We start from the raw sequence: 21,782 nt of genomic DNA on the forward strand, positions 1-21,782 counted from the left end.
GCGTTCTCGTTTAAAATATGAAAATACTGTTCTCGTCGCATTGTGTCTTCCACTTTCACAATATCCTACACGCTGTTGGCCTCAAAGCAACCCTGGCCCATTCAAGCACCCACGCGTTTAACTCTTGGCACAACAGAGCCAGCAAGGTATTTTTCACCGGCTTTCCGACTAACGAAACATCCCTTTTATTCCTGTAAACTTCAGACTTGGATTCATCCGTTCAAAGAACCTTTTCTCAACCTAAAATTGTTCAAGTCAAATGTTGCTTTTAATAATCGCCCCTCTACTGCTGTGACACCAGCAGGGTCTGCTCTATTTTCATTAAGCTCCGCAGCGATTTCTGGTGCTGACGTTCCCCCTGTTTCGCTTCCTCATTGTTTCTCTCCATCCCTTGTTAGATTCTTTCGAATTTCTGATCCTTTTCTGAGAGAAAAGTTCTTCGTTTCTCGGAACGTCGTCATCGTGTTGCAGCACCGTGCACTGTAGATTCGATTATCAATACTCTGTGGCACACCAAAAAATATATTACATTCTTTGTTAATAGGTATAATTTTGATCGATTTATAAAAAGAAGAAAGGGGAAGGGAACAACATAATAATAGTAATTATTTATTTACTTTTACCTACGAAGCAATTCATACATTTTTCTATAAACAATTTCTTATATTTTGTTATAAAGAAATAACACTTCGGGTTATTTAAAACGATTTTTATTTATTAATTATTGTTTATTTTTACTCGTTAATTTAGAAAGGAAGAAATCGATATTTCCGATTTATTGTCAGACATGGAATGTTTCAAAAATTCTCGTGACAAGTAAAAAGTCTTATTTGAAAATCATTTGTTTATCATGATAATATTAAATATTTTTATTCGCATTACTGTTGTGAAGTCCTCTGTTAAAATTCGCCCAAAAGTATACAAATATCCGAGTCCGATCAGAAATAATCAGTTTAAATAAACTTTTATCTGGAGAACGAACAGATGTTAGATAGAACTGCTTATTGTTAGAGTTTTATCTCTTTAGTCTGCCTTTACATGTATCTTTTTCACTTAATGTTTATTACAATGTCTTTATTAACATTAATAATACTTATAATAAACTACTGTTAATAATTGTTCATAATATTTATAATAAATATAACTTGCTGATACTATTTAAAAAATATTATTTATATTGCTCAACGATATCACGATATTTGTGAAATACCAGAGGAAATCTAGGAAATATATTACGTTTCTAGAAAATTTTGCTGATATTTACAATAAAGTAAGTGTCCAAGCATTTTTTAATGATAATATATATATAACCTTTTATATTTATAATAACTTTCCCTGATAATTAAGATTAACACCATTGAACGACAAAAATTTTTTGGCCACTGAATAATAAATAATTTATTTCAGAGGTCACTTTGATTAACTCCGTACTCTAATGTAAATCGTTGCAATAATGCAATTCAAGTGCACTAGCAAGCCATGAACGATAACGGTGAATTTTTAGTGCCGTCTTATCAGAATTTAAGTAAAATTTAGTAAAATTTAAATTTATTACTTTTTTCACTTGCCAAATCGATTAACTCTTCCAATAACGTAAAAATGGTAATATTACTAACGGTTACCTTTTGGCTATTTTTTCTTATAAATTTTATATACCGTTAGATGAAAGTTACATTTGCATTTATGCATTCTACGATATTTATTTCGATTTAAATTATAAAGGGAATTTTAAAAAACAATATACATTATTTCATTGCATTTCTCCACTTTTTGTTTTATGAAGTTAACCAATTTGTGCAGTTAACGGCTCAATTGTAAGTTATGAAACGATCTTCTGATCTTTGCATATTTTGTCAAATAGATACATATAGTACAAATTTGATAAAAGATTAAAACTCGTATATTGTTTTATGCATTACGCTAGATTTAAATGGTTTCAGATCATATATTCTTAATATCATATAGACAATTCATTTAGATGTTCACTGACTGCTACGATGCAATTGAATAACCCTGGAGTATATTGAAATATGGATAAAATTTTTGGTTCATCAGTTTCCAACTAACCAGGAAATCGATGCTTTCGGTCCTTCAATGTTTCAGCATTTTTATATCACTCAACAATTTTTCGCATACAAATTATGATGATTAAATAAAAATAAATGTGAAAATATCGTTTATAGAATCTGTTTCTTCCGATGCGTTTCGTGGAAGTGAATTAGAGAAATAAATTCAGACGAAAATTGAAACGATTAGTATCTAGGCAAAATACGATGCAATGTGGAACACCAGAACTGGAACACTAGTGATGAATCCTCGAACAAATGCCTGCGCGCGCATGCGTATGAAATACGAGCACGCTAGATGTCGCCACGGATGATCCGTGAATCGTAATCCGATTTTAGGTTAGTTTTAATAGTTATAAATTTCGTGATATAGGAAATATTCGTCGCTACGAACTTAATACAAATTTCATTTGCTCTTTTACGGCAAATATATATAAAAAATATGTTTTGAAATCATTATTTTATGCTAGTCGAAATTTCACATTGATAAATTCATTCAGTTTTTAGGTATTTCTGAAGACAATACATTAGAAACGAACCTCCTTTGTTGCATGCATGCAGTAGTATGTACTACTTGGGAATATATCGACCTGATCTCTTCTATTACGCATATTTCACACGTCGAATTAACTTTGTTTGCGTTTGAATTAATATTGCAAGAGGTTCTCCTATTTCACTATGATGATTTGTGAAATCTCTTAATGCTTTATTTGCACTCTGTCTGGACAAATGATTTGCGTCTTGATATCTTCCTTTGACTCTTTATAGCATCAAGTGACGTTAGAATTGTCACATACTGTCTATATTTGCTTATATTATTTATATATTGTTTGAACTCTTATATGTTATTTATATCTGTCTATATTCGTATCTATATCTTATATTCTATTTTCTATATCAGCCTATATTCGTATTTATATTCTTTGAACATTATTTTATATTTTTATTCGCGTATTATTTTATTTTATCGTTATATTATGATTTGCCATCAAGCAATTCGTTTGTAGTAGTTATTTAGTATTTAGTTATTTTATTAAAACGAAACACCTAATTGTAATATCAATTCACTATTATCCGGAAGGTCAATAGACTTAATTCTTAAGACAGCCATGGTCTTATGAGATTTAGTTCAATCAAATTGATAAACAAAAGCATATCAAATTGTAACCCAATTTTATTGTTTCTAGATTATGAGTGGACGATAATAATTAAACTTGGTATTTGTCATCAGTGTGCACAAAGATATCTGATAAGTGATTGTTCAAATTTTACTTTGATTTCCTTGGTCATACAAACTGGTGATAACGGAAATACGAAAAATCAAATATTGAAATTTCTATAACTAACGATTGTGAATAAAATTCAGATATTCTATTCAATTTTTTGAATTAAGTCAAACAATTCCTACGTGGCAAAAATGTGCTCGTTTTTTTAAAAAAGTTAAAGGAAGAATAACAAATGTACAGTTAAAATAGACATACTATAGCGGAAGTTATAATTACTTTGTTATGTATAGTAATATTTATAATTTATAATACTCTATTCATCATTGTCCTTATTGTCGTAACGCTTACAAACTATGCAATGAAATCAAGTTCAATTACCGATAATTACAATTCAATGATACAACAAACGTTTTATCTGTATCAAGAAATTATTATTTATTTTATTTTGTTATTTATAACTATTTAAATCATTAATCTATGTTAAAACACAGAATTTTTTCATGATACTGAATTTTGTTCATAATTTTTATCAATTTACTACGTAATAAATCTGAACAAAAGAAGTAACTTTTTCTCGAAAACATTTTTCTCTATATTGTACAATATTTGAGTTACAGAAATAAAATAGAAAATAGTCAAATATTTCAGGGTTAATTTTCATCCCTTAATGTGAATTTTTGTGACAAATTTTTACAATTTATATATATATTTTGGATTTAAGAGGTTGGGATCATCCCTAATATATTCTTTTTCTAATGTCGTAAATGAGAATATAGTGAAATGGTATGTCATCGTCACTCATAATTTTCTTCTGTATGAGTTTTTCAGTATGGAAATTGGCTACCATTTTCAGAACAAAAGTAAAACTTGTTAAGAATATAATGAAGCGATGTAGATGAGATGCTCACAAAAGGGATCAAACGTGATCTGTGGCATATGAAGAATATTCAGCAACTGGTAATGGAAAAAGTCAGCTCGCGGATTATTTCACGCTTGGTGATAGGCAACTGTCGTAGCTCGCGGAATATTCCGTGCTTGGATGCAAATGGGTTAATTTGTTCTTAATTTAACCAATACTTATTGTAAAACAACGAAATAATACACATGCTCTAATTCAGCCGTTCTCCAACGATCCTTTATTTAGTCATTGATCTACAACAAAAAATTATGCAAAAATCGTTACGAAAGTAAATTAATGTATCGCCAAAAAATAATGGTATCGTTACAGAGCAAGACCATCCTTATCTAAGTAGTCTGCCTGTCAACGAAAAGCAAATTTAAACAAAATCACTGCTGTCAATTAGAAGTCCTTTATATAATCTCGGTTTTTTCACGTGTCATTATAGGAAAAAGAGACACAGAGATCGACGAAGCAAATGGTATTAGCTTTTACCATCTCGGTGTTGCAGTAAGAAACAAGATATATATCGAGAGAAATCCATTTTGCTCACGAACGAGGGTTGGACAGCTCTGGCTTCGACTAATATTAATCAATTTAAACTTTGGATTGTGGACAGACAGTTTAGCTTTTGTCTGGTGCTATATTTTAGCCACGTAACCGATACAAACTTCCGAGAATTTATTACGATCTTCACTTTGAAAGAGAAAATTCGTATTAGATTTATTTAATTTTTCCTAAATTCTCTTTGTTCCATAGAAATGACGCATAAACGGGGACGAAGCTTTGTAGAGTCTCTTAGCTGATAGCTAGGTGGAAGAAATTTCATAATAATTAGGTATATTCAAAGTGGATTTCATGCAGTATAACGTTTCTCTGTTCCACGAAACGTATGAGAAGTTTAATTTTGATAGTTGTATTCATACCTTGGATAATGTTACAGCTCAAGTCTGCTTTAGAGGTTAGACTCGTTTTAGTGAGAATGATCTAATGTCTCTTTCATATGGTCTGACGGAACGTACAGGATTCAGTTCTGGACTGTTGAAGAACTAGGTTCTGTATAATGTGGATAGAACATGAAATGTATTTCACTATTTAGTTCAGGCTTTCGAAATTTATTCATTCTAAACGTTTCACAGAGAATGAGTGAACTGAATGTTAAAGTTGCTGACATTTAAAAAGTTATTTAAAAAGTACACTCAATTCTGTTTTTACACGAACTTCTTTTACACGATTTTGATTTAACACGAATTAGGAAAAAAATTTAATTCTCTTTTTACACGACTTATTTTGATTTAACACGATCGACCCAAATTCTAAGAAGAAAATTTTGCTTTACTTTTATTTTTATAACTGCGACATTGGTGATGAGGAATTAATTTTGCGTAAAAGTCAATAAACGGTAAGTTATAGCTTTAAAACCTTTGTTTTATTAACCCCTTAACCTACAATATGTGACAATATAATTAAAATATAAGTGACAACGAATAAAATCTCTTTATGTGTAACTCATATTATCTTGCCTAATTTTTGTGTTCATGAATTAGTGACATGCTTTTTTCCTTTTCAAATGATAATTTACTTTGTACGATACATGTCCAATCTTTATGAAATAAAATGTTTAAGATCCTAACATGAAAACTCATGGTTTATTGTATTACTTTTGTTGATTTCTTGGGACTGGAACCAATCTTCTATTTTTCCATAGATGCAATATATTTTTTTATACGAATTTTTTTTTTACACGTATTCTTCGGGAACGTATCTATCGTGTAAAAACAGAATTAGTTGTATTAAGAAAGGACTTTGAAGAAACAGGTTATATAAATTATAGAAGCCTGTTTCTCTATGTTTTATATCTATATTTGCTCCAAATATTCTTTTTCCACTATTGATTCGTTATCAGTATGCATCCCAACGAATATTCAGCTAACCGTTAACCAATATTATCCTAATTAAATACTATTTGTTGGTATTTGGAAGTACGTATATTCGTTAATTATTCAAAAACTTTGAAAGTTGTTTTCACGTTACTTTATACTTATTTTCTTAAGTATCAGAATTTCAAATAGTTTCTCTAAACATTTTCTGTACTGCACAACCATTGTCAGTACTTATTTCAATTAAAGTCCACTTAATTATTACCAAGTCTTATTTAAAAATATGTATTAACTAAACGTCTCTACGTAATTTACAGAAATGTGCAATTTTTATATTCGTAAAGTAATTTTCGAATTACTTGATCTCTGTTACGAGTGTTTAATTGAAGTATAGAAATAATAGGTACCTAGATATTTTAAAAAATAGTCCTGCCAGCTATCCATGTCGTAAACTAATTAACTTAATAACGATTTTGGATTTCTGTGAAAAGATTTTTTATATTTACAAAATCCAAATTAATTGCAACGAGAATATCAATTGTAAAAAAGATATTGTAATGAAAATATGTGTCTCGATCAATAGCCTTTACTTCCTTTCTTATTCTTCGAAATGAGGTGCACGGAATTCCAAAATGTATATTTTAATTTGTATCGAATTAAATTTTTTCAAGAATAGGGCACCACTGTTAACCCTGCATTATCGAATTAAAATAACGAAGCTCGATTGCATTTTATAGTAGACTTCTCGAACTAGACTAAGAACTCATCTTCAGCCGAGTACTTATGTGACCTGATCTTAGATCCCCTTTATGTGGAGACAAGTACCATCTCGTTTGTCACTATGTCTTTATTTTAAGTTTTATCAGATGATTAAGTAGAGTCTTAAGTATCTGATACATCAAAATGGTTCTTGTTAGAGAGGTGTACTATACATATAGTCTTTACTGAAACTGTGCTGTGTAAAGCCCTGGGGCTCTATCCGATGTCTCTAGGGGCTTCCCTCTGCGGCCAATATGAAAAGCGTTGAAGTAAATTACTACGAAAATGAGCTAAACGTTAATTTACGCAGCTAGACATGACCTTGATGAATAAATAAATAATTTATATTACGAATGTTTGCAATCTTAATCATTCGTCATATTAAAATTAATTATGACGTATTTTCAACAAAAGTTTCTGTTTAATCTTATGCCACTTTAACTTTAACTCTTAATGTATACCCTTTTCCTATAAAAATTGTTCTCTACGATAACGATAAGAAAAATTAAATCAAGTAAAATTTTGAGGTTCCGCTATAATAGCTTCAAATTGATTTGCCTAAAGAAGCAATTTGTCTGTGTCTAAAGATGTTTGAGAACCACTGCTCGCTATAACGTTCATATCGCGTAAGACGAATGTATACATAGTTACAATTATAACAATAGTATGTAACAATGTAATGACCATGTGAGAAAATTCATAATAACTGCGCGAAGATAAGTTTGTACCTTGACAAAGTAATTTAACCCTTTGCACTCGAAAGGCGACTCCCAGTCGCCATTTAATTAGTTTCTAAAGTTCGATGTTAACCCTGTGCACTCGACGATTTTTTCGTTACAGAAAAATAGTAATTCGAAGACTTTCTGCCATAAAGTCGATGATAATTTTAAAACGGTAAATAAGAAATCGTATAGAAATTAAGACGTAGAATTATTTTACTTCGATATTCCACGCATCGTTGGGTAATTGTAAATTTGATATATTAATTATTACCCATCTTTAGAATCTGATTAAATGGCGACTGAGAGGAGCCTCTCGAGTGCAAAGGATTAATTAATTTTAAAATATCGACGACTTCATGGCAAAAAGTTTTTCAATTACTATTTTTCTGTAACGAAAAGATCGCCGAACGCAAAGGGTTAAACAGGTAATTTTTAGAATAATACCTATATTATATATGCTATAGTTATAGTACCTATAGTTATGGTACTATAATTATACCTTCTGTAATAGTGCGGTAAAAATTTTTATCCAAAATTGACTAAGTCAAAATGATATTTATATGATACTACGATAATTTTGAAAAACCTTGAAGAAACTTATAAAGGTCATTTTCAAATTTAAAAATCGGAAGTATATTTTCATGGAAATATTTTCAAAATACTTGACGTTGGTTACAACAATATCCAATAAAAATATATATTCTTACTTAATAATTGGATGAAAGAAAATTAATCAGTTTCGAGAGTTTCGAATTTCGAAAATTTCAAAAGTTTCAAAATCTTACAGAGTTTTAAATCCGAATTATGCGAATTCAAAAATGAAATTTCAAGTTACTCTTAATAATAATCATCTCGAAGCTTTCCACACAATCATTACATCATCAAAATACTGACTGTAGGATATGTACTGATTGTAAACCTGTTAATACTAAAACTAATTACACTCGTATAATACAATTTTTCGAATACTTAATGGAAGAAACAAAATATTTTTTAAATATAATTTACTTTTTATAATAATATAACACAAATCTCAGAAAATTTTCTATTCGAGATTCAAGAATTTAAAAATTAAGCTCAAACTCACTCCCAATATAAATACTTAGAGCTATCAAAAAGGATTTGAAAAAACAATTCTTCATCATATTGTAGGATGGCGAATACTCGTCTTGAGTCACCGAAAATTGACGAAAGAACAAGAACACGATAACGCAAACTCAAAACTCGTAAACTGATTTAACTTAGGGAAAACACCAAGCGTAATAGCCAACCAATAGCCGATTCGCCATTTCTTTTGGTATCCTACAATATTCATTTATTTTTAATAGTTATGCTAGTTTATCATATAATAAAGTCATAATAGAAAAGTGATTCGGTATTGCATTTATAATAATGTTTCGTTTTCCGAATCGTGCCACCTTTATTACAATTTTACGTTAAAAGCTCTTATCATTACGTATAATTCACGTAGTTTCGACGTACATTTACTTCTTATCAGATTTCAAGTTACTACTAATTAGAATTTCTTAAAAATAGCGGCAAGGAAAATATTCATCCAAATAGCCATCGTTTAATAAAAGTTACATTTATAAACTTTTATATGGGACATATCGATTAAAGCGTGTCGTGTATATGTATTAATAATGCTAGGTTGTTCGAGAGCAAATTGCTGTGTTTAAAGTTGTATAACTTCGCTTAGGATGATAAAATATGGATCGTTATAATGTGGAATTACAGCGATATAATACGAACTGGTGCTATTGCTATAGAGATTACTAAATATTTGAAATTTTGATTACAACTTAAATATGTACATTAGCTTCCAGTCACTCTGCTACTTAGATTCAAATTGTTTCTGGGTACCTAAAGATAAAGCTTATGATCCGGATCACGATCAAGCAGTGCAAATGCAACAATACGAATTATCACAACATATTTCGTTTCTAGATTATTGTATTTTTTCACGAATGAAGCAATTTCAGTAATTTTGATACCGAGTTTTAAATTATAATATAAAACACCTTAATATTAAATCGACTATGTTAATATCGTGAAATTTTTGCCCTCAAAATGGTTAGTACGAAAATAATAATTATGAAAAATCGATAATTAAATATATATACAGCTATTTTAATGTAATAATTTACACATTTGAATATTTTTGTGATCCTGGTGAAAGGTATAATATATTTGTATTCAGTGTTTTAGTAATTCCGTATTTTTTGATAGATATTTTGTTAATTTTATTCACACGTTTTCAAAACTTTTATCTTACGTTAGGCACAGTATTATTTTGCAAGTATGGTCGTACCATGATAATCCGAATTTTAAAGGGAGAGCTAAAATCTTCGAGTTATAGAGGATTCGATTTATCGAAGTTCTCGAGCAAGAGGTTTAACGAATAAAAATTTAACCTATAGAAATTTGTATGAGGATTAAAAATTTTTGAATCGTAACAGTTTAAAGAGAGAAAAATTCAACGTTTGAATTATTTATCGTAGAAATGTATATCTAATATTGAATTCTAATTTCATTAGTAATATTTTTCTCTATTTTTAATTCAGTTTTCGCTATTTTATTTGCGTCCTATTTTTCAGAAAGCGTTCGTGTTTTAATACTAAATCTAGCACGACCGGTCAAATGACCGGTGGATGAAAAATTGAAAGAAAAACTTCAAAGAAAATGCAATGAAAGGGGATATTGAAAAATTGATTATATGTATATTAAAAGAAAAATTGTGACGTTAAGTTACCAAAACGGTAACGTTGAATACGGAATTTTTAATTAAAAATTTAAAAATGGTCATTCGAGTTGTGGTAAATTTGGTATTAAGCTTCTTCCTGGAGTTGGAGGTTACTTTATCCAACATAAGTCCCCAAAATTGAAGACACGAGACACGATGACAATTGTTCCTTTTACTAATGAAAACGAAGTCTTATATTAAAATAACAATTAAAAGTTAATAATAATTAAAAGCAAGGAGTCAGTATCGAATGTTTGGTTCCTGACATTTTGTGACACACAACCATAAACTCTGAATTGTAGGGGTAGATAAAACTTCAACCTATACAGTAAACTTTGTTTTATAAAGATCTGGCTATTCCAAATTCGAGTCAAATTAAATTTTATTTCGATTTACCGAGGCTTTCGAAATACAGTGGAAGAGAATAAAATTGTAGTGTTATAGCAATTTTCAAGTTACAAAGGTCTGATTACGTTCAAATTTTGAAATTTTAACGCGTTGCATTTAAATCTGTAAATATCTAATCAACTTTATAATATCATATCTTCTTTTAGTATTGAAATTTATTTTCTTTGCATTTACAGTTCTTCATTTGAACTCTATTATATTTCATTTCTTTTAACCTTAACAAATATTCTGCTTCACAAATTCCTTATCACTGCTTCAAATTCTAACGCTCTTATTCTTGTACAATTTGCTGTATACCCAGTTTCTTTCCGTTTTGACTTACAGAATTTTGGTCTTGCTATATTCGAATCATACAAGTGAAATAATGTTTTTAAGTATACTATGAATAACTTGAGTTAAACCACATTTTATTCCGACACATAGAGGATTCAAGGGTACAGTAGAAGAAAATAAACACAAGTGTAATCTCATGTATGCTTCAGATTTTAACGACAATTTACGTATTTCATTTGTTAAAAATTTTAGTTTCGTGGGTTTGAATATTTCTCTGAGCGACTGTATATGTGTCGGTAACTATGGACGCGATCTAGGTCAAAAATCTAAAAGAGAACAAATTTTTCACTTATTTTATATTACCGTTGATCTACTCTACAATAATATAAAAATTTTAAATTTTTCGAAATCTAACGCGCGAAATCTAACTTCGAAGTGGCGAAAACTAAAATCATCAAATTGTCAAAATTAAGGTTTTAATTTATCCATATGCGCAACATTTCACCCTTTGCATTCGACGATTTTTTGGCTAGAGAAGAGTAGAAATTCAAAGATTCTCTACTAAAATACTGACGATACCTTTTTGGGTAGTAAATAAAGAATTGTAGAATTATTTGACTTCGATACTTCGCACACTGTTGCATTATATTAAATTTGATATATTAATTAATATCGATTTCCCAAATTGTATGAAATGGTGACTAAAGGTCACCTCTCGAGTGCAAAGGGTTAATATTTCGATGCAAAATATGTATCGCTTAGGTCGCTGTCATAATCATCGACATATGGTACCTATCACTTATCATAATAAACAAAAGTATTACATTGTACATTGTAAATTTTGAAAATTAATTTACGTAGGACATGTTTTATCCACGTTACATTTTCGTTAAGCGTAGTAGATTTTACATTGGAAAATTGAAATTTCAGCTACTCTTTGCTTAACGTATTCGGTGCAAAGCAGCTCCTTTTACGTTCCTTATATTCTGAAGAGCATGAATATTCGTCACGTCATGTGTCATCCTTTCGACTGTTGCAAACTCAAGGTGAACCTTTATAAAGTACTGTACAGAGATGAGAAGATGGCTAGCGGGACACAGAGGCAAGAGGAGTGCTCTGCTCGTTCCGCCTGACTCCACCTTTGATACTTCCGAAATCCCTACTTTTAGCTTCCTGGCGGCATATGCTGACATAGTGATAGGATAACTTATATACTTCGCCATTCTTTTTATCTTATATTAACGATTAACACTGGAACTACTGACCCGTAACGTGCTAAATATACCATACATACATAATATTAATTAAAATGATACGAGGAAAATTAATAGATAATACTATACTACGTTCTTATCTCGATAAAAGTGAATATTAATTTTGGTAATATTATTTAGATTAGGGAATGCTTTCGATTGTTTTGAAATATATTAAGGAAGACTAGTTTTCAATTTGTTCCTGCAGCTGACGAAAGATCCGGCTCCAACCCGAGGAATATCGAACTGACCTACATCAATAGACCACTTTATTTTAACGTGTCCAAAATATAATATACTCTGTGACAAACAAGAAATAAGGAATACACTGAAAGACAACCTAGATAACGATAAAATACAGGTTTTATTCCATTTTATCAAGTACACAGAGATTCTGAAGCTGATACAGTCGGTCTCCTATAACGCGATTAATTCGTACCACGTTATATAGAAATCGTGTTATAAGAGAATGAGAATTAATTGAAATCAGGAAATGCGTTCTATGGAAACCGCGTTATGAGAAACATAGTAATAAGACAAATCAGATTAATTTATACCGCATTATATAGAAACTGCGCTATAAGAAACTCAGAAATAATACAAATCGAATAAATTCGTACGAAACCTCATATGAAACCTCAGAAATAAATAAATTGTACATAAATCAGACCTATATAAAAGCTGCATTCTCAAAGTATCAATCTGCGATTGAGACGGTTAATAAATAAAATTTTATAACAGAAATGGCAATGAATATGTAGATTTTTACATATTTGAATTTAAGTTAATATTAAGTTAAATTAAGTTGAATTTAAGGTAGTGCATCGAGAGGATGTTTAGGCTAGACTATCAATAGTGCGGGAAGAATGAATGAGTTCCTAGAAATTTTTTTTTTATTGGCTTCACGAATTTTACAATCAATTCCTCAAATGGGAAGTATAAGTAAAAATGATAGCGTTATGTGAATCATGAAAAACAAATACGTAAATCGTTGCATCACTTGATTACTTACAATATGTACAGTATAATGATGGAGTTTGAGTTATTGGGAGAATCGACGTGCCAGATTTAGGGGAGTGAATCTTTTTAGACTAAATGGAGATTTATTTGGATTTGACAACTTTCTAGCTAATTGATTTTTGTGATACGTTAACTGATTTACGCGGAGTTTTTGGACGCTTGGCAGTGTGTAGTACGAGTGTGTGGTGTGCATGGGATAAAAAGAAATGCCAAGAGTGTCAAGAGAGAGTCAGAAAATAGTATCAGAAGAGATTAGTATCATAAGAGAGTCGTTTGAGAGCTGCTAGTGAGAGCTAGTCGTGAGAGATGCGAATCGCATAGCGAGCTGTATTTTAATTAATATAATAAATATTATTAAGAAAAACGAAAGCTCTATTCCGGCTGCATCCTATTCCTGTATAATTAAAATGAAAAAAATAGTTTCCAACAACTTTTTCTCATTTTATAGGATGGAGCAGATAAAATATTACAAGTCATCTTTTTTGAGGCCATTGCCTGATAGTAACTTGAAATTTTCAAGTTTCAAATGGTGTACAGAAGTGAAAGTATATTAAAGCGTAAGATATTATGGAAATGAGATTCTCAAAGGTGATGAAGAAGTTTTTCCAACGCGCCTTTTTCTTTAATTGGAATGGCATATTAATCTCTCGGTATTCGAAGAAATGCTAGCAGCTTTTAATTAAGCGAGTTTTCTACTAATCCGAGCCAGAAAAGACCTTTTCGGGAACTTTTTTCAAGGAAACTACAAGACTTTTTAAATACGAGGGTTTCGTGTTCTTATTTATTCATGTTTGGGGAATATTCGTAATCTTTTTCAATACAAAGTACAGAAAATTGTAGCAGTTATACAATGGCGTGTACAGGTAGGTTTGAAACCCGATTTCGGATGGCTGACATGACTGCGGTTGTTCTACTTACACGTTCTGTGTCAAGCCGTTTTTGCCCGACATGATCTCCAGGCCATTTCTTGTTTTGGCTAAAAATTGATATATTATCAGACAATATGTCATTACAACATCAATCCATAAGTAATTAGCTTGTTTAGGGTAGTTATCATACCGTGTACCATTTATGGTAAACGTGGCACTGCGATCAGTTCGACTGTAAAAGTCAGTCAGTTCGAAAATTTTCGATTAGTAAAAAGAACTAGAAGAATAGTGACGATTTACAGTGATTTTGATGCATCCCTTACTTTAAAGAAGTCAACAATTACACGTAATTAATAATTATTCTATATATAACAATTAAACAAATTTACGTGCTTTGTTTTATACTGCATTTTCTATAATGCTTCATTCTTTTAGTGGAAATATATTTTACAGAATTAAATTTATCATAAAACACGTTTTCAGCGCATTAAGTACATATAAATACATACGTGTCCCTTGTAAGTCGATGCATTTCACTCATCTTGTCATTTCATTCTCTACGATCTGCGCTCATCTCATTTGTAGACGTGACATTTCTTTTGAACATTGAAAATCAACAATAAAAATTTGTTGGACAAGACGTCCATATTATATCTACGATTAATCAGACACAATTTTCGCACGAGAATTCTCTTCATCTCCGCAAAGTTGTTCTAGGGAACATAGCCAAAGGATTAGCATTTAAGCCTCGTCTTCACTGAAGCACCAGCGAGAACACACTTTGTCTGCCCTTATTGCAACGTGTTTGTGCAAAGGTTTTGTCCACACTACAGCAGTGTAATCCACGAAACATTTTGGATGTTGTTTCAATGCCGCAACCACGTTTATCGCTAACATCAAGTTGTTCATACATCAGTTAGTTTGCTCTAGTTAAAGAATGATGACTGAAGAAGACTCGTTGCTTGGATCTATAGCATTCACTACTATCGGTAATGAAAGGAAGAAGAGACCAAATATACGAGTTTGTCCAAGCTGGACTGCCAGAAAATCAGAGATATACAGGGTGTCTAATACAACCGGGAAAGGGGTGATTCTACATGCAGAAACGAATCGAAAACAAAGAATAAAATTTTTTCATTCGAAGCTTCCTTGCTGAGAAAATCGACTTTGAATATTCACCGAGTGCGCATGCACTTAGCTATGGCTTTTATGAATATAGACCATAAATACGTGAGTATCGGTGGTACAATCGAGGAGGGAGTGATTCTACACAAAAAAGAAAATCGAAAATAAAGAATAAAATTTTTTCATTCGAAGCTTCCTCGCTGAGAAAATCGACTTTGAATATTCACCAAGTGCACGTGCACTTAGTTATGGCTTGTATGAATAGACTATCAATACATGAGTATCGTTGGTACAATCGAGGAGGGGGTGATTCTACACGAAAAAGCAGATCGAAAATAAAGAATAAAATTTTTTTATTCAAAACTTCGTTGTCGAGAAAATCGACTTTCAATATTGACTGAGTACGCGTGTACTTAACTTCCGTTATGGCGGATGGAAATATATCAGCGTATTCGGTGGATATTCAAAGTCGATTTTCTCGACAATGAAGCTTCAAATGAAGAAATTTTATTCTTTATTTTCGATTTGTCTTTCCATGTAGAATCACCCCCTCCTAGATTGTACCACCGATGCTGATGTATTGATGGTTCATACATCTCAGTCATAGCTTAGTGCACGCGCACTCGGTGAATATTCAAAGTCGATTTTCTCGAAAACAAAGCTTCGAATCAAAAAATTTGATTCTTTCCTTTCAATTCATTTCTGCATGTAGAATCACTCCTTCCTGGTTGAACTACCGTTGTTGGGCCACTCTGTATAGGTTACGAAAACTCTGGAGCGTGATGACGTATTAATACGTTTGCTCTCGATAATTTCGATTGGGGTCGGTTCATAATGCTCTACATATGCTAGCGACTCTGGAGGCCGTCTTTCGATAATATTCAGGTGACTCCGATTAAAATAAAGAATTGTTCCCGAGTCTTACGTGTTCCTTGCTATATTGAGAAAGTGTATTTTAATCATTTCTGATATATTGATTTTGATGTGAGTCATTTATTCGCACTCTGACAGTAACAATTGTGCGACATCTTCGAAATTTTAGACACATTTTGATATTTTAACCCTTCGAGGACGATGCACTGAACCAATTCGCGTGACATCTGACTTTGCTTACAGACACGTTTCAAAATCCACACACTATACTAAGCCAAAATATTATTAACTAATTTCGCAAATTAAATGTATTTGAAGAGTATATAAAAATTTAATTTAATTTTGATCCATGATTTGATGAATTTAATTTTAAAAATCTGTTGGAACCCGGATTTCAATATACAACACGGGTTCTAGCAACAAGGCTACGTTGGAAAAATACAAGTCGGTGGAGAGAAAAAAAAACAAAACAGAAATTGAAATTGGTACTGACTGAACTGAACTGAACTGAACTGGAACTGTACTGAAACTGTCCTCAAACTGAGCTCTCGCAAATTTTGTGAGCGCTTATATAATGTTAGTTTTTGGGGGGGTGAAGATGACCATTGGCCCTTAGTGAAAGTGGGAATGAGTCAATTGTTTTTGGACTCTGAAATAGGTCTGCGTTCATCAGCCAGGTTCTTCTAGTGACTAAGGGCCAACGAATCGTTAGTCATCCAACAAATCCGTTACGGGGTGCGTAATTAAAATCAAGCAATGACGACTATTATAAATTTTACGAAAAAGGCACAGTAAAACGAGGAAGGATTACATTTTTATTTAATAAAAAATTAACAATTCATTGTTGAAAAAGATATTATTAATAAAAACTTAAGAATTGCCAAACATTATAAAATTCATAAACGAGAAAAATTAAAGGAAAAAGTTGTTATTACTTCTATTACCACTATTATTTGCATACTTTTATTCCCATTAAATGACATTTTTATTACTTCTTATTGAAATTTGGAGTATTTTTAGTAAACGGCAATTTCATATTTTACACGAGTATACCCGTCAACTGCATCGAAATAAAGTTTCTGATTGACGCGTATACACGTCGAACGCAGTTAGCTGGTTAAGCAAAAGCTATATCGAAGTTATATTTAAAGTTTAAAAAAGTGTAAAAAATTAAAATTTAATTTAAAGTTCAAAAAATAAAATAATGAAGTTGTATATTCTATTTTATTGGTATAGTCGTAACCTTTTATATTTATAATGACTTTCCCTGATAATTAAGATTAACACCATTGAACGAGAAAAATTTTTTGGCCACTGAATAATAAATAATTTATTTCAGAGGTCACTTTGATTAACTCCGTACTCTAATGTAAATCGTTGCAATAATGCAACTCGAATGCACTAGCAAGCCATGAACGATAACGGTGAATTTTTTGTGCCGTCTTATCAGAATTTAAGTAAAATTTAGTAAAATTTAAATTTATTACTTTTCTCACTTGCCAAATCGATTAATTCTTTCAGTAACGTAAAAATGGTAACATTACTAACGATTACCTTTTAGCTATTTTTTCTTATAAATTTTATATACCGTTAGACGAAAGTTACATTTGTATTTATGCATTCTACGATATTTATTTCGATTTAAATTATAAAGGGAATTATGAAAATCAATATACATTATTTCATTGCATTTCTCCACTTTTTGTTTAATGGATCTAATCAATTTGTGAAGGCTCATTTATTCCTCTTGCTCTGCGTTGTCACGTGCTTCCTATTTGTCTTTCATCTTTTCCGCCTCGGATGGAAGCACGCAACGAGCTGCGACATTTGAATAGAATAGAAACACTCAAAGCAGAAACATGGAACTTGGGGCAACATTCGAGGACTTTTTCAGGAAATACGACACTGGGAGGAAAAGCTATTCGATGTTGCTCCAGTGGAGACCAGCCTTCGCGTTACTTGCTCCGATTCCATCTACATTCGCACCGTAATGATATGTAAACAACAATGACTGGTTTGAATGTTATTGTAGCATCTGAATTTTGTGGATGCACGAGCATGGAGGAGACTGCGTTTTGTCAGAGCACAGTGTCGCAGTTGCAATGTGTGTACACGTTTTAATGACAGAAACATGAAAGCAGCCAAGATAACTGGTCTTGTTAGATTTTCTAAAATTGTTCAGAACACGCAGCCTTTCTGATAAAGATTAACGTTGACATTTGTTCCGGTGGAAAGGTGACGAAAATATATTTATTTTCATTATGAGACTTCAATTATGACCATTCATGTATGGCATATTTAGCTACAGGTTGCAAGTTGGTAGTTCTAGCATTAAACCATTTCTTTGCTATTTTCTCAAGGAGACATTAATCATTTTCAGTCATTTCCAGTCTTTCTGCGAAACGGCTTCTGCTGTTGTTTCTTTTAAATAGATTAGAAATAATTGTAGCTCTGTTCCGATATGATCTTTCTTTGCGTGTTGATCGAGATGATATGTTCCTCAAGCGAGTCAAATGTCCATATTTCTTTCTCGTTCTGGTGCTGAAGGCTGAAGTTAACCCTTTGCACTCGGCGATATTTAGTTACAGAAACATAGTAATTCGAAGACTTCCTGCCATAAAGTAGACGATATTTTCAAAACGGTAACTAAAAAGTGCAGATTAATTGTAAGACATAGAATTATTTTACCTCGATATTCCACGCGTCGTTGGACAATTTTAAATTTCAGATTTTAATTAACAATGATCTCTAGAATTTGATTAAATGATGACTGAGAGTCGCCTCTCGAGTGCAAAGGGTTAATATTGAAAATACGCTAAATTAATAGTAGACAAGTGGTCAATCAGTGATTGAATCGATAAATAATTTGGATTAATAATGTCCCTGATTTTTAAATATGAGCTTTTAAATATGAAATGAGAGATTTTTATATGTGTCATGAAAATATAATATCTATTTGTAAGGGGAGGAGAGGAGATGGCTGGGTTAACCCTTTGCAGTCGAGAGGCGCCCTTCAGTCTCCATTTGATAAAATTTCGAAGATCGATATTAATTAATATGTCAAATTTAAGATAATGTAACGATGTGCGAGGTATCGAAATCGAATAATTCTACGTGTTAATTATTGCACGAGTTGTTATTTACTGTTCAAAAGAATATCGTCAGCTTTATAGCAGAAAATCTTTGAACCCCTATTGTTCTTTAGTCAAAAAATCATCGAGTCCAAAGGATTAACCACTTGCGCTATAAAGACGTGCCACACACGTCGAGATGCTTTTGTTCCAAAGCCGCCAGTGACGTGTATACCACGTTAATGTAACGCCTTACCGCATGTTATATTGTAGAGCGCGGCACGACAACCAAAAGTTAAATAATTCTAATGCTCGGTGGCTGATCGTACTTTATTCTCCTCCAGTATTTCCTCGTCTTTCACATGAAACTGTCCTCCTCCGCTTCTCGGTTTGCCCTTTTCAAAGTGGGCCTCCTTTATCTATTCGCGGATTGAGCGAATCACTGCTTCGTTTGACTCTGGTTATCGTTGCTGTTATGCGAAGAATTGATAAAAGAATTTCTGTTTTAATAATAAAACAGGTTTATTTAATTAACATATCACACTAAATTCTTCTCAACTCTAACACGCAATCCTCTATTCTCGACTATACACCATCTATGTGCCTCGCGCCCTTGCATCCCTATTTAAAGCCAAATCTATCTCATTCTATACACACACTTTCTCTCTCAATCATTCTACAGACGTTCCTACAAAAGGATTTGCCGCTATCATTTGTTTTTTCCACGCCAAACACTCGAGTCGAACCCCATCTTATATACACCGTTGTCATCACCTGACGTTAAGATGGGACAGTCCTTATCTACTCATTACAGCTGCTGCGTGCTCCTCTCTCACGCCGCCTTATCGGTACCTGTAAACAATCAATCCCACTTCTGGAATTGTAAGGGGTTCACTAATCTAATAACGTAACAGTCAGAACTGACCGGCCGAATATTCTCTAAACGCAAAACTCTCTGAAAGGAACTCTTTAAACTCTCTCTAACGACTCTCTTAACACGTTGAGTGCGGCGCCGATTTTGCTATACTTTCCGCTCAGGCGGCAGCTAGTGAGCACTTGATGCCGAGCGCTCAAGTATACTGAAGGATATGAGCAGAAGATTACTTTGTTTCACTTTGTCGTTTGGACCGTGAGAATGGTACAGCCAATGCACAAATATACAAATTATAAACAGAAGATAATGGGGTGGGGACTGCCAGAAAGGCAAAAAGGCGATCACCGAGAAACGATCAGTCGAAAAAAGCCACGGAAGTGTAAAGATTTACTTTAGCAGAGGGAATTAAATTTTTGCGATATATTAATTGTCATTGATAATTTAACCCTTGGCAATGCCAGTCTTACGCACCGATGATGATCAAACGAAAAATTCGCTGTCAGTCCCTAGAATCCACACCGTCCAGACGAAAAGTCTACTGTCAGTTCCTAGGAACTGACGCCGCCTGAACGGAAAGTTCACTACACCTAGGCCCTACAGGGGTTACGATCGACCTAGGTCGGTCGTAGTATGGGATTGGCGACCCCACGGTGCCTAGCTGACGTGCACCTACGTCGAGGTGGTCTAGCAGTCTCAGAACGGTAGTGGTTCGCCACGAACGGGACAACCGGTACGCCCGTGATCACTGGTACCACGGGAGACCGATTTAGTCCTGGGCCGGCTGTCTTATGGCAGTCCGCCCGTCAAATTTTGAAATTTGAAAAAATGGCAGCATTTTGAAGTTTAACGCGTATATTCTATTTGTTAAAAACAACATTGTATACATTGCAATAGCATCCTTATTTTCGTCTTCTATTCTTAAATTTTCTATTTGAAATACGCAAAGTAGTCTGTTTTTCTCATTATTATTTCAACAAATTACACGTAACAGACTATTCAATTTTGTTACCATTACAAAAGTAGAATTTTTTATTTATTAAGTAGTATTAATATTATATGTTATATTATATATAATATATATTAAATATATTAATTATATTATATTAACACATCTTGCGCGGGTACTTTGTCGCCAAACTCTCACCAGGTAGCGGGCGATTTTTACAATTCGCACGCAAAATTACTTCTACACAAAATAGCTGTAGTTTTTGAATTTTAGGTTTTTTTTTAAATAAAACTTTTAGTTTTTCTTTGAAAATGAATTTCTCTATTCCCTTTAAAAAAATAAAAATATCTTATGAAAAATCAGAAACTAAGAGAATCAAGAATTTAAAAATGTTTTAAAGTATATCGTTCAAAGCACTTTCCTTTGTATAAGTGTTGTATTCCAAATATATCTTTATTTTTGTTACAACTAACAGACGAACTTGAGTGTAACAATAGTGCGGCCGAGTACGTACCAAATCAGATCTTTTAGCAAACGTGACTCCAATCTACTACTAGGCGGAAGACTGACTGGGCATTTGGGATGATGGGCAATATTTATATGTGAATTAGGAAATAAGAGAGGGTTGTCCACAGATCGAAGGTTAAGAAAGGATGATGCAGGGAAGGTCGGGGTTTGAGTGAATAATAGGGCGATAAGGATGAGCGAGGGATAAAAAGGGAAAGTTAGTCGGACTGGAGTTTCTCTTATGCACATAGGTCAATATTTACAGATGA

Source organism: Eufriesea mexicana, unplaced genomic scaffold (genome assembly GCF_001483705.2).
Source record: "Eufriesea mexicana isolate 0111107269 unplaced genomic scaffold, ASM148370v2 scaffold1457, whole genome shotgun sequence".
Classification (NCBI taxonomy): domain Eukaryota; kingdom Metazoa; phylum Arthropoda; class Insecta; order Hymenoptera; family Apidae; genus Eufriesea; species Eufriesea mexicana.